Here is a 19,078-nt window from a genome sequence, read left to right on the forward strand (position 1 = left end):
TGTTATAAACGTTTATATAAAAAATACGCTAGCATTATTCGTTGATATGATCAATATGAGGAGCTGCTCCGATTTAATTTAATGTTCTTATTTGTTAGGTCATGATAGTCTTATTTTAATAAATGAATAACCTATCCTGCGCGTAACAACGAGAGCTCAAAAATACTTGTGCATCCCCAGTGTGCGAACTCACTCGAGTGATCACAAAATGCGGACCTTTGAGTCAGGTTCTTGCACAATCACGGCGGAAGCTTTGTTAGCGCTGGTCAGTACTCATACTGGCATCCAGTTTGGTGGCGGCAGTCGCGAAGAGCTGTAGTGTGTGAGGTGCTTATATAGTTTGTTTATTTTGTGCTAATTTTATTTACAACGAAGACAGTTCGCATACATATCGCAAGTGAAATAATTTCGAAATGATTACTATATAGTTTATTTCAATAAATATATTTCAAGGGGGGAGTTTGGAATTCGCTGATTCAACGCTTTGATGCACACCTGTACGCAATCTCGGTGCTAATTTAAAGTGTTGTCAATAAAAAGATATAAAAGCAGCATCTTTGATAGTTCAACAACAATAACAAGGAAAACGAGGTTTACTTTTCAAAAAATATGCTACATAATATCCATCCAAGGCGAATGCGTTTCTTTGCCTTGACGTTAAATGTGAACATTTTATTATATTTCGTTTTTTATCTGCAAAAAATACATATATGATTAAATAGACATAATAATATACATAATATACTACATTTTAAAAGCACGCGCTTATTAATTTAAATAACTTGTTATAGTAAATCATATTGAATAACAAACACCAATTTAGCATTAGTTATTAACTGACATATATGTTTGAAATATAATTATTATATTATTCATATCAAAAGGTGCATATTTTATTCGCCTTTTCCCCATTGGTAATTTTATGTCAATATTAATATTTTAAACTAAAAAAATCTTGTAAAATAATCAATTCAAACTGTAGATAATATTCTTACTGCGCGGCCTCAGTAAATTAGACCTTAGAGATTTTTTATTTAGAGCAGCATATAATAGAAACTCAAATCCCATAGTGTCGCAGGACTAGATATTGAAGAACTGTTAGTTTAATCATTGTCGTTTCCTAATTTGTAGAGATGTATTCTTCACAAAAAAGGTGATAAACCGTGTATCGAAAACTTCAGACTGGTCACCGTTCCTTTTGCACCTGCCAAGTTATTTAATATAATTCTTAACGGATATATCTACAATCAATATGAGCAAGCGCTAGTAGACCAACAACACAGGTTTCCTCTACGTCGTTCCATGGCTACTAACCTATTGTGCCTTTTGTAGGTGGTGACAGAATCACTTGATTCTAACATTCAGTTCAATGTAGTCATAGATTATGTTATCGATTAACGGGCTTCCGATGTTGTTAACTGCTGTACTTATATATTATAGTGAGTAAATGCGGTTTATGTTTCTTGCCACTAAATTTTATGTTTTTATGAGATTTCTCCCAGAAATTTGCGACAAAATAAAATATATTTGTGATATTTTTTATGGTAAGACAATTACAAAATACACATTTCTAATGTACTTAATTAATAACGCTATTTTTTTTATTGATTATATTATATGTATATAATCATTAGACAGGAATACACACTAAACATTCTAGGTATTTAATTTTAACTGCACCAAAATGATAATTGCTTATCATATAATTCGGAAACAGTCTTATCACATATGTATTGTATTGTACTGGGTAACAAGCAAAATAATGCAGATTACAGCTACTGTGCACTGAACCTGCATAAGTCACAAATTCATTCATACATGCTGTAGTATGGATTGTATGGCGTAAATAGGTACGTGTTTCGGTGAAACTTGTGGTTGTGAAGGTTTTGAGGAGTGTCTTCGATGAACTCGACTACTCTTTATAGCTTGTAGGTTCAAGTTATCGCGGAAGGTTTCGACTACGGTTTTGTGTCGTTGAATAACTCTTCTCAGGTTCCGGGTTTAATGCCTTTACAAGCTATCTGGGATTTGAGTGAAGTTATATATTAAAATATATGAATCCTGATGGACTAATATATTTTAATTTTTTATTAATCATTTTAGTGGAATTGTATCGGAATACATTTTCTCCGTAGATATATTTCTATTAGTGAAAATATAATCTTATTGAGACTTAATTTGTCAGACAAAATAATCATTTTTATATTTATGTCCCGGGAGGCACAACCTCTAGTTACGCCACTGTTTAATAATAGTGTCACAGGATGAGACCAAGCGTAGATTACATAACAGTCACGATAATTTTTCTTTGTTGTAATTTTGTTTTTGTCCAATGCTTTCTGTTCTCGCAAGTAGTTTACTGTCCGATAAATGGATCGTTTTTGTTGCATAAATGTAGCACAGCAAAATATTCGTAACGGTTTTTTTGTTTTTATTGATTTTGCGGGGCACCCATTTTATTGAGCTATTTTGTTCCCCTCGGTTGTATAAAGTTGTATAAAAGTTTAACATTTAACTTTTGGTTCAGATTTTTAGTTGTTCGTAGTATTGATTAATCTAACATTCAATCGTCGTTATTACCTGATGAAAGACGCCACAGAGGTTTAAACCACTATTGTACCGTATTTTCTTTAAAAGTATTATTTATTTTTTACAATAATAAGTAATTATTTTCCATATTTAATTAAAAAGTAAAACTAAATTTAAAATCGAATGTAATACTAAAAATAAGAATTAAAATGCAATTAAACATAATATTAAAATTAACATGAAAAATTGGCATTTTATTAACATAAAAATAAAAGAGAAAATTTCAAAAACAAATCCACAAATATTTTCCTAGCGACATAATATTCACAATGTAGTATCATTAATGTATTACTATATTTGTTGTATAAATTAAAACTGTTTTAATACACAGTAAGCGTTTATTTGTATATTGATTTAAGAAAAAATGTTAAAAAAAATATCTGTTATGGCCAAATTTATATATTTATTATACTGCTTTTAAAATATTACTATCAGATAAATATATGAAAAATGATTCAATTGAATGTATATAAACGATGTAAATATAATAAATAAATGTTTGCATATTTTATTATGTTAATTTAAAACCCTTCTATGACCTCGATCGGTGCGCTTAGGGCCAAATATCCCAGCCGCCATTTTTGACAGTTAACAGGGAGAGGGAAGGTGCTCGCTGCAAAAAGTTCGCTTTGCATTCGTCTCGGTGATTTGTTGTGCAAACGTCAGTCCGTCCGCGATTAATAGGTTGCAAGTAGAACATTCTCGCTCACGCAACATCGTTTCCCAATTAACAAAACAGGTATGCGGTTCTTCTATTACTCGTACTCGTACTGTTCGACTTAAAACGTTAAAACGCTTTGATCCGTTTCTAGCGTTTGATATTTAAAAAGCGCACTTACACGTTTCGCGGAAGCTCCGCAAAGTTCATACTTGTTATGATTCAATCTTAAATTTTTCGATTGTACACATTTTTGTACGTATAATATGTAATAACAAAGTCGTAATATTTGAAATTTTAATCGTGATCGAATGCCTTGTTTTTTTATAATTTGCGGTTATATTATAAAAAGAAAAAAGGCGGAACTCTGATCGTATGATGTAACGTAAGAAATAATTATTTGGTCGCGACTGTGAACAAAATTTATTCGAGTATCTATGTATATATAAATGTGCGGCGTTGTTCGCAAGAATCAAATATACTTATTCTGTGTATCTAAAGAAAAAAATATTTTGTTTTTAATTTTTAAGTATATGCCTACACGTGTCTCCCTACTACATATTTTTCAATTATTGACAAATGGAACACTGGGCTACTTTACATGAAATGGAAGTGCGAATAAATGACAATACGTTATAATGCCGCCGGGAAGGAGAAAGATTGTTGCTTTGCTCAATTGAAATATGGGGTGGGAGGGGGGGGGGGGAAGTCAAATTTATACTAAAAAAATATTTATTCGTTTGTTTATACATTTTTTAAGTAGATGCGTTGCAGAGTTATTAATAGGGCGTTCACTATTCTGACCTGTTTAAATTTTAAAACGTATTTATGTATCAAAACGTTGTTTTGATTTTGCTACATAATACGGTTTAAAATTTTACCAGGTTATATGCGAACGAGCGGCAGCGAGTGAGCGTTGATCAGAAGTGAACACCCCATGAACACTACAAAACAGATTTTTGTGGGAAATGTACAGTTTCTGTTTCGGTACGAGAAAGTTTCAACACGTTCATTTAATGAAAATATAATTGAATATAAATATATAAAATATATATAAATAAATAATTTTTTTTTTTAAATAACTGATTCCAGATAACATATATTTTTTTTCTATTTTAGATGTTATTAATAATTAATTAAAATCAAGTAAAGGCTAATATTTATCGAATTATTATTATCAGATATGTGTGCGTAACAAATTAAAAGGATAAGTACGTATGTCAACTCAGTTTTTTTTATTGGAAATATATAACTGCACTTTAGATTAAACAAATTTGATACTATGCACTATAAATTCAATATTTGCGCTATAATTGTAATACTTGGCGTCATATTTTGAAAATGGACGTTGCGCAACTGTCAACAGATGTAAAGGTAGACCGCGCGCTAATATGTGTAATATTTATAGTGCCTATACCCGTTTTTAATTTTTTAAACATCACCCGTTTTAATTTTTTTTAAACAATTTAAAAAAAATTTTAAAAAAAATTGATGTCGCATCTCGCATATTACTCCATAGTTTGTCTATGTTTTAAAAACATTATTACGGACTTCTGAAATGAGAGTATTGGTCAAAGTATTCAAACCGAATTTTGCTCAATATGAGGGCGCAAAAACAATTATCACTTCTCAAAAGTCAAAAATTCACGCCAAAAGCAATAAAATCGTTCCCATTGCGACGGCGCCGGCACGACTTTATTGCTTTTGACGTGAATTTTTGACTTATGAGAAGTGATAATTGTTTTTTGCGCTCTCCTATTGGTCAAAATTAGATGTTTATATGATATCTTTGCTTATCACTATTGTAAGTCGTAATGTTTGTATAAAAAGTCTTAATATAAACGTTAGATTATTGAGCATGAGCGACGGTTCGATTTTATTACTTTTGACGTGGATTCTAAACAGGGATGCTCTTTGAATTTGGCCAGAAAAGTGCATGTCATTTCATGAAATACTATGCATCTTAATGAAATCGGAATATTAAAAAAACGTTCACTGACTGGATAATACCCCCCCCCCTCTTCTCCTATAAAAATCTAAAATGATGACTTAATAATATACATATATAATAAAAAAGGTTCGACTTATCAAGGAATAAAAAAAATATATTCATTTAAATAAATTCTTAATTCCATAAAACGAATTTTTTGTGCATTATAATAAAAAAATGAGCATTAAATAAATGTATATGTTCAATAAAAATATGAGATTGCGCAACATTTTATTTGTAGTGTGCATTAAAACGAATGATTTGTGAATTAAAATATTAAAAAATGAGCACTAAATCAATATATTTATATTCAATACAAAATATTACATTGAGCAATATTCTATGTTTAAACCCAAACCTAACCTAAACGATTTAATCTAATGGAAGTTCAATAACTATTTTTATGTTTCTTTTCCTCAAAATTATTTTGAGAAACTATAAGGTATAATATTTATATGATATTAAATTTCTGAAAGTAAATGAGCTTCTTCATCATTACGAGAAAGAAATTTGACTCAATATTGACAACGAGTTTGTGAAAAAGTGTCCGATGTCGAACAAAAAAAAGCTAAACCGGTTTTCGATACATAAACCAAATTCGGTTTTTGACCTCTCGCTCTTCAAAGCTCAGACGAATAACTTATATTTGATAGTTAACTTTAACTGTAGTTGCTCACCAAATCGGCCATCAGGTCAGGGTGTGGTCAACTATTAAAATAAAGCGAATCTCAAATGCGCGCTTGGATTATTACCACACGAGTTTTGAAATATCAACTAGACAGTTATAAAAATATACTCACAAGGACATTTTTATTTGTAACCAACGTAAATGTTATGTAAACAACGTGAATCACAATTATTCGCCATACAATTAATTGGATTATTACTTTATCATTAAAAATCACTAGTCAATTAATTGCATACACGTGTCTGGAGATACAAATTATTATAATGGCTATCAATTTAATTATGGAATTAAAAATAACCAATAAAAATGGCATTGGTCAACATACGGAATAGCAGTATATATGATTTATAATTTAATATAACATTAAGGATGGAATAGCGCAGTCTGTAATGTTTCAAACTAGAATCTATTGATTATAATTTATAATTAATAATATAATAGATGGCACCGATTTCCAGACTTTCAGTTTGGTGGGTAATATTTGTAGGTATTCATTATGTCTAACTGACTAGTTAGTACAGATTTACCCCGTTGTAACGCAATGGGCGTACGCCTGTTAGGTTACAGATTTATAGATTTAAAAATAAATAAAAAAGTCGCGTTTATTGATATTATTTGTTTGTTTGAAATAAATATTATTTTGTAGGCAGTGAAATCATATTTTTTAGTCATCTTTTTCAGGTTGTAGGCGACTTACTTTGTAAAAAAAAATAGTCACTCAATAGGAAATGTCAGTCAGTTTTTGGTTTGATATGAGTCAATAAATTTTTGTAGTGTTTTATCTGAACATATAAATCATTAGATTATATAATTTGATATCTATCGATAGAGAAAATAATGTTTATGATTCAAATTTTGTTTATATTCTTGTCAAAAATACAAACTAAGGAAAATCTAAGAAAAATTAATTTGATATGATCGATCGGAATTGTAATTATGAAAGTAAATTATTTTTATCTTTTAATTGTGATAAAAATTGAAAAAAGCTATAGATATGTTAATGTGGTATTTGTACGCACGACTTTCATGACTCAATAAGTATTACTTATTGAGTCATGAAAGTAATATCATTAATCTATCGTACTGGTATTCGTATTTCTATAGGATGACAATCCGTAAATGATTAGACTTCACGGTCATTTTACATAATGAATAAGAACAAAACTTCTTGTCTTGAGCATGACAGGTTCAACGAATTTTATATATTGTTCAGACGCGACAAACGGTTATATAAATATTAACCTCGATGATAAATTTGTATGGTTACGTCTGACTAAAGCATCTTGTAAACGTCCATCGTTTACGTTTTCAATGGTTTGTGGCTGTTTCTACTTATGTGGGTTCTTGTCGCATAGTGTCTATGTGTTTTTAAATTTCTATAGTGTCTGAAAGATCAGATTATGATTCCGATCGATCAGTACACATAAATTAAAATATATCAAAATATAAATAAAATTTAGTCATAGATAATTTAAATAAAATTTAGCTAGGTCGTGTGTTATGGAATTAAATAGCATTTGCTTCCCCATTTCATTTAATAAAATACTATGAATTGTAATGAAATCAATATATTAAAAAACGACTAATTGACTGATCTACTTTTGCTCCCCCTCCCCCAAAAAATCTGATTTTAAACTAAAAATTCTCGGATTTTCCCTCAAATAAAATCTAAAGTAAACAGTTTTGAATCTATCCTGAAAATATTTTTTAATATGTATCATTTCAGTAAAATTATATCGGAATACATTGATAGATATATATTTTTACTAGTTAACATATAATTTATCTGGCAGGTGCTAGTAAAATTATATGATTTAAACTTTTCCATATGTAGTAATATATACAATAGTAATTATTTATATACAGGCGATGCATAAATGTCAGTGAATGTGGTTTTTTCGGTGTAGTCCAAATAAATTTTCACTAGTAGAGTGACTGGGTTATTGCGCAAACTAAAATCCCACACAGCGAAAATTCTGAACATATATGATTGTTTGATTGTCAAATATATTTTACTTTTATTTCCAACTGCTTTATATTCTTTTCTATTTTTAAGTGAAAAATTGTGTAATTGTTAATGTGGGAATGTAAGTATCATACCAATGTAAATTACTAATATAATAGTAAAATATTTTTAAAACATTATATTTTTAAATTAAAATTATATTTACATCTCTGATATAAACAGACATTATTTTTTTTATATATGTATATTGACGTATTCTTGAATATACATATACATATGTGTAAATTTTTGATGCTTGAAATTTTTACTGTGCGCAATAATCACCGAACCCATCAGTAGATATATATTTCTACTAGCGAAAATATAATTTAATTAATAAGCGCTAGTGAAATTATTTCTTGTTCTAAAATATCTATGAAACTCAATTTGATATTGAAGTTGTGGTTGAATTTGGCCAAAAAATGCATGTCATTTAATGAAATAATATAAATCTTAATTAAATAGAAATATTAAAAAAAAAACAACCACTGAATGGCTAATATCGCCCCCTTCCCATATGAAAAACAAAAATGTTGTCTCTTAAGATTAACATTAAATTAATTAAAAATACATATATTATAAAAAAAGGTAACTGGGTAATTTAACTGGGAATTATTTAAAAAATATGTGCATTTAATTGAATACTTTGTTCCATGAAACGAATTTTTTGTGCATTGCAATAAAAAAATGAGCATTAAATAAACATATATATGTTCAATTAAAAATAATATATTGCGCATTATTTTATTTGTAGTGTGCACTAAAACTAATGATTTGTGCATTAAAATCTATATTCAATAAAAAATATTACATTCAGCAATATTTTATGTTCAAACCCAAACCAAACCTAAATGCATTAATCTAATGGAAGATCAACAACTATAATTAGTTTTAGTTTTTTTATTAGGTTAGGTTTGGGTTTGAACAGCAATTGGATGTTTCGTAACTTTTACAGTGAAGTTATATTTTCATATGTATATAATTTTACTAACTAGACCAGTTAGTTAAAATGTATTAAACAATTGATTTATGATTCCACTGATCAATATCAGTGAAACTGTATTTATTCACTGCGCAGATGATCCGGTACACGTATGTACACATAAATATGTTTCGTGTCGCTAAATAATATTATTGATCAGCTTTAGCGATATGGTTGTAGATCACCATGTTTGGTCATAAACACAATATTTTTAGAAAATTTAAAAAAATGATTTAACGTATTTGTTTTTCCCTTTATAATTTTAATGTGACTTTCGTTTCTACTTGATGGAGTTGCTGGGATTGTTGTCGTGTTCTCGTGATGCTCTCTGAACGATCTGCTAAAGATCGAATCTATGCCTCGATGTGACCAAGTGCCACATTTTTATATTGATTTTTTGAGACAGCTCTAGCGAATCGCAGATGATGATATTTATGAACCAATTGCACAATTTCTTGAACACACCTCTAAAATGTGTTCACGCCTTAAGATAAAACATTGTCCAAATGGCTACTTCGGCAATCATTATCCAGGGAGTTTGAAGATAAATTGTAATATACGCAGGGTCAGTCGCACATATTCTCATACAAATGATAAATTTTATTGGCGGTGATAATAGGTGTTAAACGTTTTGGTAAAACAATAGTAATTTACGCATGTTAGAATGTAATGTCTGATACGTGTATTATCATACAAATGGATGTTTTTGTGGTATTAATATATTTTCCCGTTGTGTTATGTGTGGTCTATACTTTCCGAACGGATTGATTTTTGTTGTTCAAGTGGTCGTTATGGTGATCTTTTGGCGCTGGTTAAAAACCTCTACATAATGATCTGTTAAAACTGGAAATTAACCGAAATGAATGAATATTTAATATTGTTTTTCCCTAATAATTAAAAATTTAATGTTGTAACATTTGTATAAAAACTTTATACTAATTAGTGGCTTAGAATTATTATGCGTGTCTCCGTAGATTGCCAATCTGGATCACTTTGCAACATTCTCCGTAAGTTATAACGGTAATTAATTTTTTATTTATTAATAAGTATTTGTCAAATCATCATTAGATTCTATAGTTAATTTTCGACTCACGGGTTTTAACCGAAGTATGTTCGTTATCTTAATTTCACAACTCAACTAGCATTCTGATAAATCTGTAGTTTACGTAATAGATCGTTAGCGATGCTTGATGATTTTTTTTCAATAAAAGTCTATTCAGCTTCAACGTTGAGTTTAGCCTCAAAAATCGTGACGGTTACCTGTACCTTAATACACGATGAACTCACCTGTATCTGCCGATGACCTCAAAACGGCACTTATTTATTTTGAATACATACACGCGAGGAAAACAGCGAATCCTCCTCTTACAAAAAATAATAATCACAATAGGACATTATAGCCATTATACATTTTTATTAACCTCACTGTATAATATTTGACAATGACACGTTTGAGTCGTAACAAACCGTGTCCGGTTATTTCTAACTGTTCGATTGTTAAACTCAAAGTGTTCGATCGTCGGAATTTATAATGACGAAGTAGTTAGTTGGTTTATCTCGGGTTTCTGTTTGCAAGGCGAGACTTTTAGTAAACATTGACAAATTCTCGGATCGATATATTAACGTTGATTATTTTATGAGACTCCTGATTCATTCTGTGCATGGTGGCATTCGCCATTTTTGCCACTTGATTGATTACCATATGTACGTGTTATATACTCTGGTTTATAATATACATATGTATTCCTAATATTATAAAATTTAATCAGATCGAGACGCAATTGCTATGCTGCGACGTAATTTGTTAATCGCCTAAAATCGAGTTATATGAATGTTTGTTTATAGTGAAGCAATTAGAGATTTTTGTATCATTCGTTTGAACGAAGTGATGAATCGATACCGAAAGTCAGCACTTCATCTTGAACTCGGAGAGAGTCCAGCCGATTCCTCCTCCCGATCCTTAACATACGTAAGATAATAAGTACTTTCATCGCAGTTATGGAAACGTTGACACCGATTGAAATGGAACTCTCATTGTCATTTGGAGTTCATTTATTTGTTTGCCAATTTTGTCTCATACTTCCCGTTTTGACAAAATTTACGTGCTTAAACTGTGTTATAAGAAAGTCACATATTTATGTTTATAAGTTATAATAAATATTTCCTACATAAAAATAGAACAACATATTGTTATTTATAACATATATTAATCATCTATCATAATTGGACGTGCATTTAACAAGTTCATTAATTATAACGACTTCTATTTTCCAGAGCACATAAGTATGTTGTTCAAAATATTCATATTAGCTTTCCGTTGATTCGAATACAAAAATAGTATAACTTAACAAACAGCTGATCTAACTTGACTGACAATTAAACGTAATATATAAAAAAGTTTTATAGTTTCAAGGTATTAAGACATTCGTTAATTTCCCTGTTTGTTTAAGTGCAAATTGACATGCTTTTTATCTTTGTTTATCTTTGATATTTATTTATTACAAATCTGGCCATGATTTAACAGGTTTCCCCAATGAGTCATGATATGAAAAAACAGTACAAACATTTCATACACATACTAAACGTCCGCTGAAATATGCACACAAAACGTTTTGTAAAATAAATAAGGTTTAAAAAAATGATGTCGCGCAAACTGAATTATTCAACATATACTGTTCCAGCTAATCATCCTTGTATCTGACACTCTCGTTGAATAGTAAAGGGAGCGTTTTCGAGCGCTGTTGTCCTGACCGTAGCGGTAAGAATAAAGGACGTAATCGCGACTCTACCGAACACTACAATACATTGTCGTTGAAAAGGTACTAGAATTCCAAACAATGAAGCCATATTCATGGACAAATAAATCTTAATAAATTGTTAAAAGTCACACGCGCTCCGCATAACGAAGCCGAGCATCTTTGACTACGTATAACAAACATTGTATATCTCTATCCTTGCTCGTACATGATTTTCAAGTCCTCAATAAAAAAATTTATGGTTAAAACGCTTCTGCTTAAACTATTGTATAAATAAATTCCTTCAAAAAATGTAACAATCTGATACTTGTCAAAGCCAGTTGTCGGCTGACTAGTGACTACTTCTACAGCGGCTCATATAACTAAGACATCGAATCCGCATTTGTGTTAATACTCTAAAACACTTTCAAAGTAATAGAGTATTTTATTAAATAACATGCATTTTTTCGGCCAAATTCAAGGTGCGTCCCTGTTTAGAATCTACGTCAAAAGCAATAAAATCGTGCCGTCGCCGTCGCAGTGAAAATGCTCGATTATCTAGCGTTCATATTAAGACTTTTTATACCAGTATTACGACTTACAATTAGTGAGAATTTAATGATGCATATCTAAATCAAAGTTTGACCAGTAGGAGAGCGCCAAAAACAATTATCACTTCTCAGAAGTAAAAAATCCATGTCAAAAGCAATAAAATCGTTACCGAGCGTTCTCACTGCAACGTCGCCGACACGATTTTATTGCTTTTGCCGTGAATTTTGACTTCTGAGAAATGATAGTTGTTTTTGCGCACTCCTATTCCCAAAATTCGGTTTGAATACACTTTGACCAATACTCTCATATTAAAAGTCTGTAGTAATATCCTTAAGAACAGCTATCATATTTTTAAAACATATTGTAATATCGAAATGTAGACAATGTGCGAGATGCGTCTGTATTTATTTTTCCGCTTATTTTTCTCTGAGTGTTGAATTAGCTTAGTTTTTATTTGGACTTGATCTAATAAAAGTTCCAAAACTTTAATTTATTAGTTCAAGTTGCGTTGGAACAGAAAATGTATGTTTCGCAATTGTCAAACTGAGTTTCATAGACATTTTAGAACAGCATATTATTTCATTAATTTATATTTTTACTAGTGGAAATATATAGTTTGAAAATATATTTGTACTTCACTTGCGAAAATATAACTACTGAATAATACACATTCACTGTAACATCGCATGTAAATAAATAGTGATGTATGTAAATGTATATAAATATTACTATGTATAGGAAAATTGAAATCATATATTCATTTGCCAGATAAATTATATTTTCACTGGTAAGAATATATATACTATATCTACGAGTGAAAATGTATTCCAATGTGATCTCACTGAAATGACATATTTAAAAAATATTTTTAGATTATAACCCGAAAAGTTCTGATTTAGAATCAGAGATATATTTTCAGTTTTTTTCAGGGGGGGGGGGGAAATTCAGACAGTCATTGCTTCTTTAATAATTTGATTTTATTAAAATTCATAGTATTTCATTAAATGACAAGCAGCTTTTAGGTCAAATTCAAGAGCAGACAAATCCCCCCATCTGCTTCTCCCCCAAATACCTTCCCTAGTCACTGATTTACACACTTTGATTTCAGTCTAATATTTCACTACTCAATAGTTTTTGATTATATTTATTCTGTTGTAAATATTGGGTTATGTCACAACAGAACATTACAATAAAGAAATGCATAATTCGTTATTTGCCAGTTCCAAAGAGTGTGTTCTTGATAACGCGCTAGCTTAGACGCAATGTGTTTTTATGTGAATATAAAATATGTATATAAATATATACAATTTTTATGTATACAAGCTATACATAAAAATATACTTGCGTATCGACATACATATATAATCGTCTAAGCTTTCATATGATCTAAGATATTATATGAGGAACAATGAGGCAACGGTGAAAGTCATTGCTTATAAATTGACGGTTATGGGTTCGAATCCCACATGAACATTATTGCTGGCACGTGTTGCATTGTGCGTGCGCTGTGCGTTAACACCTATACTTAATCTATAATTAACAATGACTTGTTACGGTTTTTTTATATTTATTTAATTTTTGCCATATTAGATATTTCGAATGACTTTGCAGCCATATTAAAAAAAGTGTCGTATCAGAATGCGGCTCTTATAAGCCAGTGAGTGTTAGTAAGTGATTGTTGTCTGTGGGCTGGTAAAGTAGCTGATGCCCTCTAGTCGATCTTATGATGTCTCTTATGTCCACCCCCATGTGTCGAAGTGACACATTTTTATATTGATAATTTGAGACTGCTCTGGAAAATTGCAGATGAGGATGTTTACAAACTAATTGCATTGCTTCTTGAACACACCTCAAAAATGTGTTTACGCCTTAATAAAAAACAGGGTCGTTCGAAGTCGAACGTATTGTCTGTCGCGCTTCTTCTCATACAAAGGGTTGTTTTTATTAGCGTTGATAATGGCTGGTTAACGTCTAAGTAACCAGTGAGTTCGAAGAACAATAGTAATAGACGCAGGGTCGAATGCATTTTCTTTGACGCGCATCTTATTTTTTGGTGACCGTGCAATATTTCTTATGGTTTTTATGGTCTTGTGTGACTCGTAACTGGTTTGATACTCATTTAGTGTGAGAGATTTCTCTTTTCGATGTTCAAATGATCGTCACGGTGACCTTTGATTTGCGCCGGTGTCTAATAAATCACACAAATTAAAAGTTAATTATTATTAGATAATATAATGTATGCATTATGCACTTTTAATAGACTTAACACTAAATATGAATTACTAATAAATGCACCACTCTTGAAACTGCATTAAAATATTTTAAAAACAAGATATAATTAAAAAACAGTCTATTGCGAATTCAAATGTAGTTTACACATTTGCATACAATTTAAATAATTTGTCTAAAGCGTGACAAAGACACTAACGCTGCAGTCAACAAAATCTTGAGAGTATTATTGTAATTGGAATACAATATTTGTGAGGCGGTAAAATTTAACACTGATATGTACTTGAAATAATTTCATCGCGTATTATTATTATTAATATTTGGGATTTTAATATAATTGGTTGAAAGACATTTTTGCACGTTTATAAGTCTAGTTTAATTGATTAAGCTATTTCCATGAAAAGTCTTGTTCATATTCGCATTGATTTTCTTTAGAAGCTTATTTTGTCTTAAATCAATAAAAAATATCTTTAATAAAAATATTTTTAGTTATTATTATTATTATTATGTACAGTCGACCCCCCTATCGTTATAGGAATACTACGTTATAGGGGACTAGCCACCCATACAAAATTTGAGGTTAGGTTTTTTTTAATTATATTGTGTGAATTTATTTTTTTTAATTTTGCAAATCAAACTTTTTTCCCAATTTTATTTATTAAATGATCTTGTATTTAAATTGTAAACAAGAGCACGTGCTCTATTTTGTTATTGTGACACGCGCGCGAAGAATCTTCTTGATTTTGGGAGTGCCAGTGGAGTTAAATGCAACAGTTTTTTGAGATTTTTTTAAATGCGTAAGCTTACAAAAAATATATATTAGGAGGAAATGAAGCATACGCTATAGGAAACTTCGCTATAGGGGAGCTTACTGTATATGTTACAGTAAATGTGTATTTTTCAGTGAAATTTTATATTCACTAGTATAAATATATTTTTACTAACCGTTTCATTGAACTCGTAATACCTAAATACATAAAAAAATCAATTTGACAGTTACAATTTGCTGGTCAAACCCAAACCTAACATAATAAAATTTAAAAAATTATAGTTATTTATAGAACTTTCACTAGGTCAAATGTGGTTTGAATTTGAATATTTTGGTGCGTCGCCCACAACTATTTTTTATATATCGAAATTCTTTGGCGGCATTCAATATTTTACAGTTTAGAGCTGCATATAATTTCACTAGTACCTGTCAGATAAATTATATTTTTACTAATAGAAATATGTATCTATCCGTAAAAATTAATTCCGATACTATGATAATATATTTTCACTGGTAACATGTATGTAATGCATACTAATGAGTGCATTCTTAGTTACTTATTTTTTTTTAATAAAATACTCATTATTAAATTACTGCAAAAACATCATTTAATTGACGAATACGTAATTTAAAATGTTGTTCTTCCTTCACTTTTTTCAAACAAAATTGCCTAACACACATGTATGTACATAACGGAGTTGGGATTTGCATGCAAAGTAATATAACTCGCTATATTATTATTATTACATCACAAGTTTTTTTCAACTTGCAAAGAAAGAGCAAGCATGTCTAACGAAACCTGCTTATTATCGCATTTCATCTGACCAGTTGTAGAATCGTCTAAAGATCTCGACTCTCTTTAATACACACTCAAGTTACGGAATTCTCGCGATAGAATTATCCAATAAGAAAGTGTTGCCTGGGGTCTCATTGTGTCGGTAAACAAAAACGGAATGAGAATAAGAAAGAAACGCTTCAGGCCATCTTTGGACTCGTTTACACCACGTGCTCGCATACTAGACATTATTGTTAGACACGCACACGATAACGTGTTGAAAAAGTGCACTAAACAAAATTATGTATTACGAGAGTGTTGATTATTTTCGAGAAATCGCCGCAAGGTCGGACTACACACATGTCCTGAATGTGTATGTTAAAATAAAAAGCAAATCAAACAAGACTTCCAAGGTTCATCGATTCTTCTTTGTCTATTTTTTATTTGTTAATAAGAACTTGAAACGCTCGAGGAAAAAGTGTTTTGAATCAAACTTATGGCAATGTGGTCACTAAATTAGTGTCTTTTTTATATCAATTTAAAGTAAAAAACCTTTGGTGTTTTTATCTTTACATTTTCTGCTACCATGTACTATGTTTGTGTGATGTATCATTTAAACAACGTATGTATGTATATTATTATACAAGCATATGATGAAAGGTTGAGTGTATTCACTATGTATTGTCCGGTTTGAGACGCTCGTGATTTTTAATTAAATGTAATGTATATAGTTGACACGAAAATTATTATAGATTTGTCTCAATAACACATTATATACACGTGCAGGTCTGCCGAGAGGGGACAAATTCCCGAAGCCCGTTCTCCTTGAAGGCCCCGACTCTATCATACCAATAATATATTTATAAAAAAAGTTAAAACCGACCTCAAATAATGAATCTGACCTAAACTACACTTTTTTGAGATGTATGTACTGTATTGAAGTACAAATTCCTTCAGCATTTTTATTACATACAACAATAAAAGGAGCGGAACATTGCCTTCAAAAGTAGTACTTTCACAATACACATTATTATTCAAAGGGACAGATTGACGCGGCTCCACTTTTGTAAAAATTTGTTTGCAAATTATTGTTGACTTTATTGCTTTTTGAACGTTTAAAAAATATTAGACATGAGAGGAAATATTCAACGAATGTAAATTAGTATCAGTATAAATCTAAGGAAGAAGCAAAGAAATAACGAAAAATCAACAACAGCACCAGCTGAATTATATAAATTGTATTATCGATAATTTGATAACTTGATTTAATGCAGCAAAATAAATAAATAATACATACAGTTTCTTGTACTTATTCCTAAAAGAAAATTTAGAAAAAACGATTCGAATATATCCCGAAAATATTTAAAAAAATATGTCATTCCAGTAAAATCATATCGAAATACATTTTCACCAGTAGATTTATATTTTAACCATTGAAAATATAAATTATCTGGCGTTTGCTAGTAAATTATACGATTTCAACTTTTCTATATGTAGTAATATATATAGATTCACATACATATCATTATTTATTTACATCCGATGTATAAATGTGTATTTTTTGGTAAAGTTATATTTTCACTAGTAAAGTCAAAATACATTTTCATCAGTAGATATATATTTCTACTAGCGAAAATATAGTTTAACTGATATGATGCTTTAAAATATCTATAAAACTCAATTTAACAGTTGCGAAACGTCCATTTACTGTTTAAACCCAAACCTCACCTAATGAAAATTCTAAAATTAATGACAGTTTTAGAACTAATAAGTCCAAAATACAAACTAAGCCATATGTATCTTATTTCTCAGGGATAAATAAGATACATATGTATTTCTATTAGCGAAAATATATTTTAACTGATGCGCTTGTGAAATTATATGCTGCTTTAAAATGTCTGATACACAATTTGACAGTTGCAACAGGTTAATTTGCAGTTCAAACCCAAACCTAACTTAATGAATGTTTTAAAAATACTTTTAGAACTTTCATTACTTAAAGTCCAAAATACAAACTAAGCCAATTCACCTCTCAGGAAAAAATAAGCGGAAGAATTAGTAGACATACATTGCATCTCACATATTGTCTGCATTTCGATATTACACAATGTTTTAAAAATATGATAGCTATCCTTACCGATATTACTACGTATTTCTAATATAAGAGGACTGATCAAAATATATTCAAACCGAATTTTGGTCAATAGGAGAACGCAAAAACAATTATCACTTCTCAGAAGGCAAAAATTCACGTCAAAAGCAATAAAATCGTGTCGGCGCCGTCGCAGTGAGAACGCTCGTTACCGAGCGTTCTCACTGCGACGGCGCCGACACGATTTTATTGCTTTTGACGTGAATTTTTGCCTTCTGAGAAGTGATAATTGCTTTTTTCGCTCTCATATTGAGCAAAATTCGGTTTACATGTGCTTTATTTGATTCTCAATCGTAATATTGCTATAAAAAGTCCTAATATAAACGTTAGATAATCCTGTAAATATGGGAAGAGCTCTCCAACATAGTTCCACTAAGTTCGTATGAATTTAAACCTAACTTCAGAAAATAAATAACCAATGATTGCTTAGTCAGAAACTTGCTCAGAGATTTCCTCTGACGCTTTTACTGACTTCAAGGAATCAAAACTTCGAGAGCCCTTCAACTTTGACTCAAACCAAGAAAAGGCCGACCCAATATCAAACCATTGAAGATCACAGAAGCCGCCGCTTCTCTCTTCGCACCCCCTGGTCCACCTCTAAGTCCGGAATCTACAGTTGAATCCGCTTTGGGTGCATCTGTATAAAACTTGACGTATAACTTACATACACAAGTTGTACGTAATAATCTAAATTATTGCATAAAAAATAAATAACAACTAACTCAAGTCTTAAAAATATAAAAAAAACACCCCTGATATAAAGGACAATTTTGCGGATTTAATCATTTTTACGTACAAAAATCACTTCACTGCTAAATTTAATCTTTTCTTTTTTAATAAAATGATTACTCCATTAATGTTTATTTTTATAAATATTTGCAAATGCATATACTAATGTATTATAATATATTAAAAAAATATATACTGGATATATTGTGCGTAGAGAAACTGAAG

The 19,078-nt window shown here is 30.3% G+C and overlaps 1 protein-coding gene across 1 annotated transcript in view; it reads left to right on the forward strand.

Moving 5' to 3' along the window:
* Nucleotides 1-243: 243 nt before the first annotated feature.
* ldd (lipid droplet defective) overlaps nucleotides 244-19,078 on the forward strand; it is a 52,944-nt gene continuing 34,109 nt past the window's right edge. The window contains exon 1 of the mRNA XM_088196039.1: nucleotides 244-327. The gene's annotated coding sequence lies outside the window, so the exon portion shown is untranslated. The remainder of the gene's footprint in view (nucleotides 328-19,078) is intronic.

This window comes from Plectrocnemia conspersa, unplaced genomic scaffold (genome assembly GCF_051122295.1).
Source record: "Plectrocnemia conspersa isolate PC_06_02 unplaced genomic scaffold, ASM5112229v1 ptg000010l, whole genome shotgun sequence".
In the NCBI taxonomy this organism is placed as follows: domain Eukaryota; kingdom Metazoa; phylum Arthropoda; class Insecta; order Trichoptera; family Polycentropodidae; genus Plectrocnemia; species Plectrocnemia conspersa.